Here is a 12,287-nt window from a genome sequence, read left to right as displayed (position 1 = left end):
CATTTGTTGAGGGATATGTAGGCTGTTTACAATTTCTAGTTATTATGAAGAAAGCAGCAATGAATATGGTTGAGCAGGTGTCTTTGTTCCAGGATGAATCTACCATGGGTTAGATGCCCAAAAGTGATATAGCTGGATCCTGAGGTAGATCTATCCAGCAGCTTTTTGAGGAACTGCCTCATTGATTTTCATGACATCTGTACTAGTTTTGCAGTCTCACCAGCAATGGATGAATGTTCTCCTTACTCTACACCCTCGCTAGCATGAGCTGTCACTTGTGCTATTGATTTTAGCCTTTCTGACAGGTTTAAGATTGAATCTCAGAGTAGTTTTGATTTGCATTTCTCTTTCTGGTGGCTAAAGATGGTGAACACTTTTTGTTTCTCAGACATTTGAGTTTCCACTCTTGAGAATTCTCTATTTAGATCTGTATCACATTTTTAATTGGGTCATTTTATTAATATCTACTTGTTTTGTTTTTTCTACATTTAGAATATTAGACTTATATTGGATGTACAGTTAGTAAAAAGAAATATTTTCCCATTCTGTAGGCTGCTGCTTTGTCTGAATAACAGTGTCCTTTGCCATATAGAAATTTCAGATTCATGAGGTCCCATGTATTAACTGTCTTAGTGCATGTATTAATTGTGTTCTGTTCAAGCTGTAAGTCAATAATAAGTGAACTACAAAAATCTTTTTCTATGCCAATGAATTCAAGGCTGTAGTTCCACTACATATTCTTTCAGGTTCAGTGTATCTATCTTCATGCTGAGGTCTTAGATCCCTTTAGAGTTGAGTTTTGTGCAGAGTGAAAAGCACACCATTCTGGATTATTCTACATGTAGCATTCAATTTGCCCAGCACCATTTATTGACAATGCTGTGCTCTTCCAAGTGTGTATTTCTGGTGTCTTCATCAAAAATCAGTTATCTATGGGTGTGTGGATTTGTGTCTGGGTCTTTAATTCTTTTCCATTCATGATATATGTTTTTGTACCAATATCATTCAGTTTTATTACTATAGCTTTATAATACAACTTGAAATTAGGAATGGTGATACCTTCAGTAGTTTTCATTATTCAGGAACATTTTAGCTAACTGGTCTTTTGTGTTTCCATATGAAGTTGGAAATTATCCTTTCATGATATGGAAAGAATTGTGTTGGAATTTTGATGGGGATTACATTGAATCTGTAGATTGCTTTTGTTAGGATGGCTGTTTTTACTATGTTAAGCCTACAGATCAATGAGAATATCTTTTCATATTCTGTTATCTTCTTCAATTTCTTTCTTCAAAGACCTGAAGTTTTTATAATACATCTCTTTAATTTGCTTCTTTAGTGTTATCTCAAAATATTTTATATTATTTGAGGCTATTATAACAGGTGTTGTTCCCTTGATTTCATTCTCCATCATTCAGTCCATTTGTCATTTGTTTGTGGGAGAGCTTTTGTGAATTGTGTATCCAGCTACTTCACTCAAAATGCTTATTAGCTATAGGGGTTTTCAGGTGAAAATTTTAGGGTCACTTGTGTGTACCATCATATCATCTGCTCTGGTAGTTTGAATAGGTATGGCTCCCACAGGCTCATGTCTTTGAATGCTTGGCATATAGGAACTATTAGGATTATTAGCATTATTATATAGTATATGCTTTAGTATCACTATTGTAAACTGTAATAGGACCACTATAACTATTAGAAAGTATGGTTTTGTTGGAGTAGGTGTGGTCTTGTTAAGCATGTCACTGTGGGGTTAGGCTTTGGTCCAGCTACACCCAGTGTGGCACACAATCCTCTTCTGCTGCTTGTGGATCAAAATGTAAAATTTTCAGCTTCTTCTCTAGCACTATGTCTGCCTACATTTCACATGATGATAATGTATAAACCTCTGAAATTATAAGCCAGCCCCAATGAAATGTTTTCCTTTATTGCTGTGGTCATGATGTCTCTTCACAGCAATAGAAATCGTAACTAAAATACTTTGACTTCTTTCTTTCCAACTTGTACCCTCTTGATGGTTTTGTTGGAGCATGTGTAGCTTTGTTGGAGGAGGTGTGCCATTGTGGAGGGCAAGCATTGAGGTCTCATAAGCTCAAGCTGTGCCCAGTTTGATACCAGTTGCCTTACTGCTCTAGCTAAGACTTCAAGAACTAAACTGAAATGTACATTCTGTATTGTATGAGTGGGATGTTTTATAAATAAATGTTAGGTAGGTCTATTTGATTCATGAACATTATTTAATCCCAGAGCTTTTCTAGTTAGCTTTTTTATCCCTGGTTGACTGAAATTACTGTGTTGGTAGAGATCTGTGGTTTTCATGCTGATTCTTTTATGAAGACGTATGCTGCTGTGCAGATGTGCTTAGGACTGTTATGTCTTGTTTGGCTTTTCCTTTAGGGAAGAGAAAGTGTCCCTCATCTCCTCTGATCAGTTTTGGTTGATTTTGTCAACGATTAGAACAGCTACACCTGCTTTGTTTCTTGGTCCCATTTCCTTGGAATACATTTTTCATTCCTTTATCCTAAGATACTGTCTATCATTGTCTGTGGGATATTTTTGGAGGCAGTAAAATGAGGGATCTTATTATTTAATCCAATTGGTTATTTTCTCTCCATATTAAGGAATTGAGAACACTAATATTAGAGTTAATATTGAACAATGTGCATCAGTCCATGCAATTTTGTTATTTTTGTGGTGTTCTATTAGACTCCTTTTGATTCTGGAATTGTTTATCTGTTCTTACACCTTCTTGGGCATGTAACCTCTTCAAACCTCAGATATCTCCTTGTATGAAGCTCAAGTCCAAGTGGATCAAGGACTTCCACATAAAACCAGATACACTGAAACTATTAGAAAAGAAAGTGGGGTAGAGCCTGGAGCACATAGGCACAGGGGAAAATTTCCTGAACAGAACACCAATAGTGCTCTAAGTAAGATCAAGAATTGACAAATAGGATTTCATAAAATTACAAAGCTTCTGTAAGGCAAAGGAAACTGTTAATAGGACAAAACGGCAACCAACAGACTGGGAAAGGATCTTTCCAATCTGATAGAGGGCTAATATCCAATATATACAAAGAACTGAAGAAGTTAGACTCCAGAAAACCAAATAACCCTATTAAAAAATGGGGTACCGAGCTAAACAAAGAATTCTCAGTTGAGGAATACTGAATTGCTGAGAAGCACCTAAAGAAATGTTCAACATCCTTAGTCATCAGGGAAATGCAAATTAAAACAACCCTGAGATTCCACCTTACACAAGTCAGAATGGCTAGGATAAAAAACTCAGGTGACAGCAGATGCTGGGAAGGTTATGGAGAAAGAGAAACACTCCTTCATTGCTGGTGGAATTGCAAGCTGGCACAACCACTCTGAAAAACAGTTTGGCGCTTTCTCAGGAAAATGGACATAGTACCTGAGGACCCAGCTATACCACTCCTGGGCATATACCCAGAAGATGCTCCAACATGTAATAAGGACACATGCTCCACTCTGTTCATAGCAACCTCATTTATAATAGCCAGAACCTGGAAAGAACCCAGATGTCCTTCAAAAAAGGAGTGGATACAGAAAATGTCGTACATTTACACAATGGAGTACTATTCAGCTATTAAAAACAATGAATTTATGAAATTCTTAGGGAATTGGATGGATCTGGAGAATATCATCCTGAGTAAGGTAACCCAATCACAAAAGAACACACATGGTATACACTCTCTGATAAGTGGTTATTAGCCCGGAAGATTGGAATACCCAAAGTACAACCCACAAACCACAAGAAACTCAAGAAGAAGGAAGACCAAAGTGTGGAAGCTCGTTCCTTCTTAGAAGGGGGAACAAAATACCCATCTAAGGAGTTGCAGAGACAAACTATGGAGCAGAGACTGAAAGAAGGACAATCCAGAGACTGCTCCACCTGGGCTTCCTTTCCATATTCAATCATCAAACCTAGACACTATTGTGGATGTCAGCAAGTGCTGGCTGACAGGAGCTTGATATAGCTGTCTCCTGAAAGGCTCTGACAGTGCTCGACTAATACAAAAGTAGAGGCTCACAACCATCCATTGGACTGAGCATAGATTCTCCAATGAAGGAGCTAGTGAAAGGACCTAAGGAGCTGAAGGGTTTGCAGCTCCTTAGGACAAACAACAATATGAACTAACTAGTACCCTCAGAGCTCCCAGAGACTAAACCATCAACCAAAGGGCACACATGGTAGGACTAATGGCTCCAGCAGCATATGTAGCAGAGGATGGCCTAGTCGGTCATCAGGGGAAGAGAGGCCCTTGGTCCTGTGAAGGTTTATGCCCCAGTGTAGTGGAATGCCAGAGCCAGGAAGTGAGAGAGGGTGGGTGGTGAGCAGGGAGATGGGGGAGGAAACAGGGTTTGTTTTGTTTTTGTTTTTGATATTTTTTTCAGAGGGGTAACCAGGAGAGGAGATATCATTTGAAATGTAAATAAAGAAAATATCTAATAAAAAAAGAAAAACAAAATATAAAGGGTAGGAACATGATCAACCCAAAGCCTTTCAAAAACACTCCAAGTCTGACATTTTATGTTAATTCCTAAGGAAATGGTGACTCTCCTTCATTATGGTCTGCAATGTTAGAATCCTCTGGCACCTGGCAGCTAGAAGGTAACAGAGAATCCTCTGGCATTCTAACTGGTAGCTAGCTCAGGGCTTCCTATGTTCTAAGCCACCTCACCTTCCTTCTCTTTATTTCTTCCTTTCCTTTTTGTGAACAGAGGGTATCTGTATTCTAGACTGGCATTAAACTCCTAATTCCTCTGCTTCAGACTTGCAAGTGTGGAACTGTAGGCAGGAGCTCTGATAGCTGACTAAGCAAGGTTTCTCTCACTGAACTCCATCCTCAGCTCTACAAGTGCAGTTTAAATGTTGTCTATTTGCCCAAGGAAAACTATTAAGAGTTTGGCTAGTATTCAGAATTGCCTCAGTCACAGAATAAAGTCTCCACACTTGTCTCTTGTGCTCGTCACTCTCTTTGATATTTAATGCATTTCTCATTCAATAGATGTTAGTGAGTTAGTGGGAAATTTCCTATTAGCTATATTAATAGAATTTTATGTTAAAACTACATATTTGAGATAATAGCCAATGTTTTGTTCTACCTTGGATAAATATAACTTGAAATAAAATAAAATTTGTTGATTCCATTCATTTAATGTGGTAAAATATAGTTACCAAAACAAGGTCCATTAGAAATGGTTTCTATTAGCTAGTCATGGTGAGGTACTTCTTTAATCCCAGTGCTACAGAGATCCAGACAGGAGGGTTTTTGCAAATTTCAGGCCAAACTGAGCTACATAGTGAATTCAAAGCCAGACTGGCCTATATAGAAGATCATATATCATATATAAAATATATCATATATAAAATGTATCATATATCATATATAAAACATAGAATGTTTTATAGTAAAAATAACCTCAGCAACACATTACTATGTATTGTGGTGTAAAGGTCTTATGTTATGATAGCTTTTCCTGGGGAAAGCTATCAAGCATTTCATGTGAAAACACAGACAAATATTGATATGAACATATATAAGGTTAAAAAAAAACATATATAAGGTAAATGTGAATAACTTGGATCAAGAAAGAGAATTGTTTATAATTTAAAAATCTTCAAGTGAGGCAGCTTGAAATCACTGTTCCAAATACTTCAAAATTTCTTTTGCCCCATAGAAGTGTATTAACTACAAAAAGAGAACTATCTGCTAAGAAAAATGTTTTGTTTGATAATTTGTTCCTAAAGAGAAGCCTGCCAGGCCTCTTCTCACTTGACAATAATTAAGCTATACTGCTAATGAAGTACCATAAAATACAACCAGGACTTCTTATTAAACATAGTGACATTTGACAGAAATTTGTATTTGAATTACATTTAATTTATATATATGAAAACAAAAGCTCTTTCTATATTATTTTATTTTGTTGTGCTAGAGATGGTACCCAGGATCTGAACATACTAGGCAAGAATTCTTCCACTGAGCAATATTTCCAGCCATCAAAAAAATACCTTTTTCTGGAGACTGAATCTTAGATATTAGACTGTAGCAAGTGCTGGATAGTCCATTACACTGGAAAAATAAGACTCAGATCTAAAATCTCTTCTTATGACAATGATAGAAGACTTCAAGAAGGACATAAATTATTCCCTCAAAGAAAAACAGGAGAATATAGGTAAACAGGTAGAAGCCCTTAAAGAGGAAACACAAAAATCCCTTAAAGGATGACAGGAAAACACAATCAAACAGGTGAAGGAAATGAACAAAACCATCCAAGATCTAAAAATAGAAATAGAACCAACAAAGAGATCACAAAGGGAGACAACCCTGGAGTTAGAGAACGTAGGAAAGAGATCAGGAGTCACAGATACAAGCATCACCAACGGAATACAATAGTTAAAAGAGAGAATTTCAGGAGCAGAAGATAGCATAGAAAACATTGATACTACAGTCAAAGAAAATATGAAATGTAAAAAGCTCCTAACCCAATACATCCAGGAAACCCAGAACCCAATGAGAAGACCAAACCTAAGGATAATAGCTATAGAAGAGAGCGATTCCCAACTTAAAGTGCCAGTAAATATTTTAAAACTGTAGAAGAAAACTTCCCTAACCTAAAGAAAGAAATGCCCATGAATATACAAAAAGCCTACAGAACTCCTAATAGTTTGAACTATAAAAGAAATTACTCCCATCACATAATAATCAAGATACCAAATGCATTAAACAAAGAAAGAATATTAAAAGCAGTAAGGGAAAAAGGTCAAGTAACATATAAAGGCAGACCTATCAGAATTATACCACACTTCTCACCAGAGACAATGAAAGCTAGAAGATCCTGGGCAGATCTCATATAGACCCTATATGAGAACATAAATGTCAACCCAGACTACTATACCCAGCAAAACTCTCAAATTACCATAGATGGAGAAACCAAGATATTCCATGACAAAATCAAATTTATACAATATCTTTCCACAAATACAGCCCTACAAAGGATAACAGATGGAAAATGTCAACCCAAGGAGGGAAACTACATCCTAAAAAAAGCAAGAAAGTAATCTTCTTTTAACAAACTCCAAAGAAGATAACCACACAAACATAAAAATAGCATCAATAATAACAGTGAGCAACAATTCCTTAATATTAATTCCTTAATATCTCTTAATATCAATGGACTCAATTTTCCAATAAAAAGACATATACTAAGAGACTGGATACATAAACAGGATCCAATATTTTGCTGCATACAGGAAAAGCACCTCAGTGTCAAAGACAGACAATACCTCAGAGTAAAGGGCAGGAAAACAATTTTCCAAGCAAGTGGTCTGAAGAAAAAAGCAGGAGTAGTCACTCTAATATGGGATAAAATTGACTTTCAACCAAAAGTTATCAAAAAAGATAAGGAAGGACACTTCATACTCATCAAAGGAAAAATCTACCAAGAAGAACTCTCATCTGAACATCTATGCTCCAAATGCAAGGGCACCTACATTCATAAAGCTAAAGCACACATTACATCTCACACAATAATTGTGGGGGACTTCAACACTCCACTCTCAGCAAGGGACAGATCAGGGAAACACAAACTAAACAGAGATACAGTAAAATTAACAGAAGTTATGGACCAAATGGATTTAGCAGATATCTACAAAACATTTCATACTAAGACAAAAGAATATACCTTCTTCTCAGCAGCTCATGGTACTTTCTCTAAAACTGACCATATAATCGGTCACAAATCAGACCTCAACAGATATAAGAAGACTGAAATAATTCCATGCCTCCTATGAGATCACTACAGATTAAGGCTGGTCTTTAATAGCAACAAAAATAACAGTAAGCCTGTTGTTTCCTGTAGTTAAATACAAATGGATTTTCTGGAAGTGAAGTAGGAACCTAAAAAAATAAAGGGGAACTGGACGGGGAGAGAGAGTTAAAAAATGGGACTGAGCCATGGTGTGCTTTCAGTCCTCCATCTGTATTCAACTGACTCTGTTACAAGCAGGCAGGCAGAAACTCCTCCCCCAGTCCGTCAGTATCTCAAGGCCCAATCAGCATCTTCATCTTTGGTCTCTAGAGGCGGAAGTTCCGGCATAGCAGGGACTTGGAGAGGGGCATGGTTATTTGCAGGAGCTTGGAGAGAGGCGTGGCTATTTGTGGCAAGGCAAGGTCTGAGAACCAGCTCCTGGCTGGAGGATGCTCGTTATTTATGTATTAAAAATTAGGACTGGGGCATATTTATGCACCATAGTCCTGTCTGGGAATTTTACAGTGGCTTAGAGACCCTGCCTGATTTAGATGTAGATCTACTGGACTCTCCCTTACCTGTCCTGGATATCACATGCAGCTAGTTTGTTTACTTGCACAAACCGGGCCTTTTAGTGTCTGTTATTAATAAACACAGCCTCTTGGCACATGACTCTGTCTTAGGTTGGTGAGAGCCACAGGTTCTCGGATAAGTCATTGACTGCAGGCCTTCACAGCACACCTTATTCCCGTACAGATCAAAGCCACAACATGCCTATAACGCCTTTTCTTCATCACGATGCATAACTGCCACGTAGAATCTCTGTGGAGTCTAGTGTGGAGTAGGACCCGCATGTCTGTAATGAACCTGCTTGAGATAAAAGCTCAAAAGTTTAAGAGCAGCAAGCTTAACGTTATTTTGAGGATGTCCCAGGCACTTTAATTGCAAATTAGCAATGCTTAGGCCAAGGCTTGGCCTCTAGGTATAGAGGGAAGCCGCTGTTAACTCTTAGAAAAAAAAGTAAAGGCTATTTCAGCCAAGTGAACTTTGTTGGCTAATAAAAATTTCTAGCCATTATTTTAGTATAAAACATGTTTATTAAAAAGACTCTGGATCTGTATCCACTTGATGAACCAATGTTTCAGGCAGCCATTGTGTTCCAACACAAACAAAGCCTCTTCCCTAGATTAAAACAGAGTCAGGACCATACCACGTGTTAGTAAGTGGATCTCGCCATTTTACCATGGCATAAGAATTCAAAATGTGTGGATGCTAATGGCGATCTGCAACAGAATGGCTTTTAGCATCAGACTGCAAAAAAGATTTTTTTTTTTTCGAGACAGGGTTTATCTGTGTAGCCCTGGCTGTCCTGGAACTCACTCTGTAGACCAGGCTGGCCTTGAACTCAGAAATCCGCCTGCCTCAGCCTCCCAAGTACTGGGATTAAAGGTGTGTGCCACCTTAAAACAAGCAAAAAGTGAGATATGCCTTTTTAAAACAAGTAAAAAGTGAAATATGCTTTTTGAAACAAGTAAAAAGCGAGATATGCTTTTGGAAGTAACTTTGGAGTGGAGAGCATGATTCCTCCTCCTTTTATTATTCAAAAATCAAATTCTCAAAGTGCCAAGTGCACATTGAGTAATTTATTGTCTGTGAGAATTATAAATTATCTCAGTAATATGGGCAACATTAAATTGTTGACAAAATGTCTTAAACGTTTGACTGTAATAGTCAGTTTCATAATCTGGTTTAATTTGATTAGGAACATTAAATATAGAAATATAATGTAGGCAATAACCAATTAATATTTTGTTGTTTTTTTTACATTAAGGCAATAGTAACTTAAAAGCCTGAGAAGGAATTAATAGTTACATGTGTATATTTTACTTTTAATTTTTAAATCAGAATCATATTTAAAAAATGTCAAATTATCATAAGTAATTGAAAGCTCTGATATATGTATATACCCATATATCAATATATAAATTAAGGCTTAATTTTAGTACCTGATAAATAGTGAGTACAGCATACAGCTTAATGATTTGTGCTGAAGTAGGGGGAAGAATCATGAGATTAAACATGTGACTTATATGTAATTTTCTCTCATAAAAGGGCTGTAGAAGTATATACTATTGTGGAATATATATATAAATTCACAGGAAATATAAATGCACATATACAAACAAATTTTAACAATTTGTCTACTTTGGATAAATATCAATTTTGTCTAAAAATTTTTACTATGTAATAGACCAAATATCAATTAATAGCTTGTAAAAATTAATTTAATTGCTGTTTGAAGCAAGAAATAGATATCTCATTAGGTTTTTAAGACATGTTTTTAAAAATATATTTATGATTTTATTATATCACTATAACTTTATAGTAAGATATTAGAACTTTACTTTGAATATGAGAAGGGGTAAATTTATATTAATGTTTTCTTTTTGTCAAAGAGTTGCTGTGGGCATATTTAAAACCCCAAGCATTTGATTAAAATAGATAGCAATTGTTTACAGAAGCTTTCTTTACCTTCTGTAAAAGCTCTAAGTCTCACAAAGCCTAAGTTTTGTGGTGAGTTTAATGTAAAGCCTTAGTCAAAAGTAATTTGAAATAAGTAACTCATCTTTTCTTACTTAATACAACTCTCTTGATGTACCTGAGGCTTTAATATTGAAAAAGATGTTGCCTCTGAAACTTTTCTAGAGCAACTAATACTCATTTGTAAAGTTATTGAGATCTCCTATTAGAGAGATTAGGTCAATGCACACTGAAAAATTCAAAGTCTTAGCCTCTTGCATTGAAGCAGAGACAAAAAAATTATAAAGGCAAAATTTTAAGCAAAATCTTTTAAAATTACCATAGTTTTAGGACAGATTGTAATGCTATAATAAATTTTATAAGGCTTATGGCCTCATTGACCTTTTATAAATTTTAAAATCAAAGCTATTTTAGATCTACGATAATTAATAAACTGTAGCCAATGGAACTCTGTCAATTTTAACTGTACTTCTAAATGTCTTTTGTAATATTAAGCCATCAAGAACATTATGTCTATGCCTGGTAATTGGCTTATAATTAAATCCGTGTTAAGCGGTTGTGAAAATCAATATCAGCCTGTAACTTACTTTATGGCCACTAAATGGCAATAAGCAGTTGAGAAACTCTAGCTAAAGCAGCCGACTGTCTGGCGTGATTTTTACCGTAAAGCATGGTGAAAAGTAACCCTTTAAACGTCTGTGGACAAAAAAAAACGGCAAGAAGTAAACAAAATGGCAAAACAGGCTTGCATCTATTCACTCACACTAACCATTTCTCTCATCAACTATACTTGTCTGGCAAGCATTATAGCTTCTTGTGGAGGCCCGCAGGCACGACGCTGTAAAGAGGGAGTGTGCACGACTGTGGTGGGGAGCAGAGAGTGTTAGGTGCGCAGGACGCTGGGTCGCCACTCTAGTCCTGTCTCCAGCTGCTCCTCCGACTGGCTCTTCAGTCCCTCAGCAGCGATACAGCGGCAGCCCTGAGCCCCCTCCACCAGCACCACTCGGGCTGCCATGTAGCTGCACAAAACCTTAGACGCGCGCAGGCCATTTTGGTCTCATGGCTGCAGGCTTCACACACACACACACACACACACACACACACACGCTGCAGGCTTCACACACAAACACACACACACACACACACACACACACACACACACACACACACACACACACACACACACGTGCATAACCCCAGGCGCCCACTGCGAGCGCAGGATTGCTACCAGAGCCTGGAGAGCCTGTCTTGATCTGGGGGCGCGAACCAGTCTGGATATGTAGTGTGCCTCCCTGCCTGGCAGCTGGCGTTATCGGCCTGGACCCCATGGCCCTCTTTCCTGGTGTACCAAGTGGGCGTGGAAACCTCTGCCACCAGCGACCTGACTTATGGTGCTCCCATAAGCAGAACTTATGCAGAACCCCCCCCCCAGGCCCCCCTCTCCCGCAGTTGGGGGCTCGAATTAATTGTGAGGGTTACCCACCTGGGCTGGGCTCTCGCCCCTTTGCTCATATTGGGAGAAGGCAGCCTCCGCTGAGTCAGATACACTGAAACTAATAGAAAAGAAAGTGGGGAAGAGCCTTGAGCAAGTGGGTACAGGGAAAATTTTCATGAACAGAACACCAACAGCTTATGCTCTAATATCAAGAATTGACAAAGGGACCTCATAAAATTACAAAGCTTCTGTAAGGCAAAGGACACTGTCAATAGGACAAAATGGCAACCAACTCTTTGGGAAAGAATCTTTACCAATCCTACGTCTGATAGAGGGCTAATATCCAATATATACAAAGAATTCAAGAAGTTAGACTCCAGAGAATCAAATAAACCTATTAAAATGGGGTACAGAGCTAAACAAAGAATTCTCAACTGAGGAATATCAAATGGCTGAGAAGCACTTAAAGAAATGTTCAACATCCTTAGTCATCAAGGAAATGCAAATTAAAACAACCCTGAGATTCCACCTC

Source organism: Mastomys coucha, unplaced genomic scaffold (assembly GCF_008632895.1).
Source record: "Mastomys coucha isolate ucsf_1 unplaced genomic scaffold, UCSF_Mcou_1 pScaffold12, whole genome shotgun sequence".
NCBI classification, from domain to species: domain Eukaryota; kingdom Metazoa; phylum Chordata; class Mammalia; order Rodentia; family Muridae; genus Mastomys; species Mastomys coucha.
The sequence above is the reverse complement of the archived record's forward strand: the minus strand, read 5'-3'. Positions refer to the sequence as shown.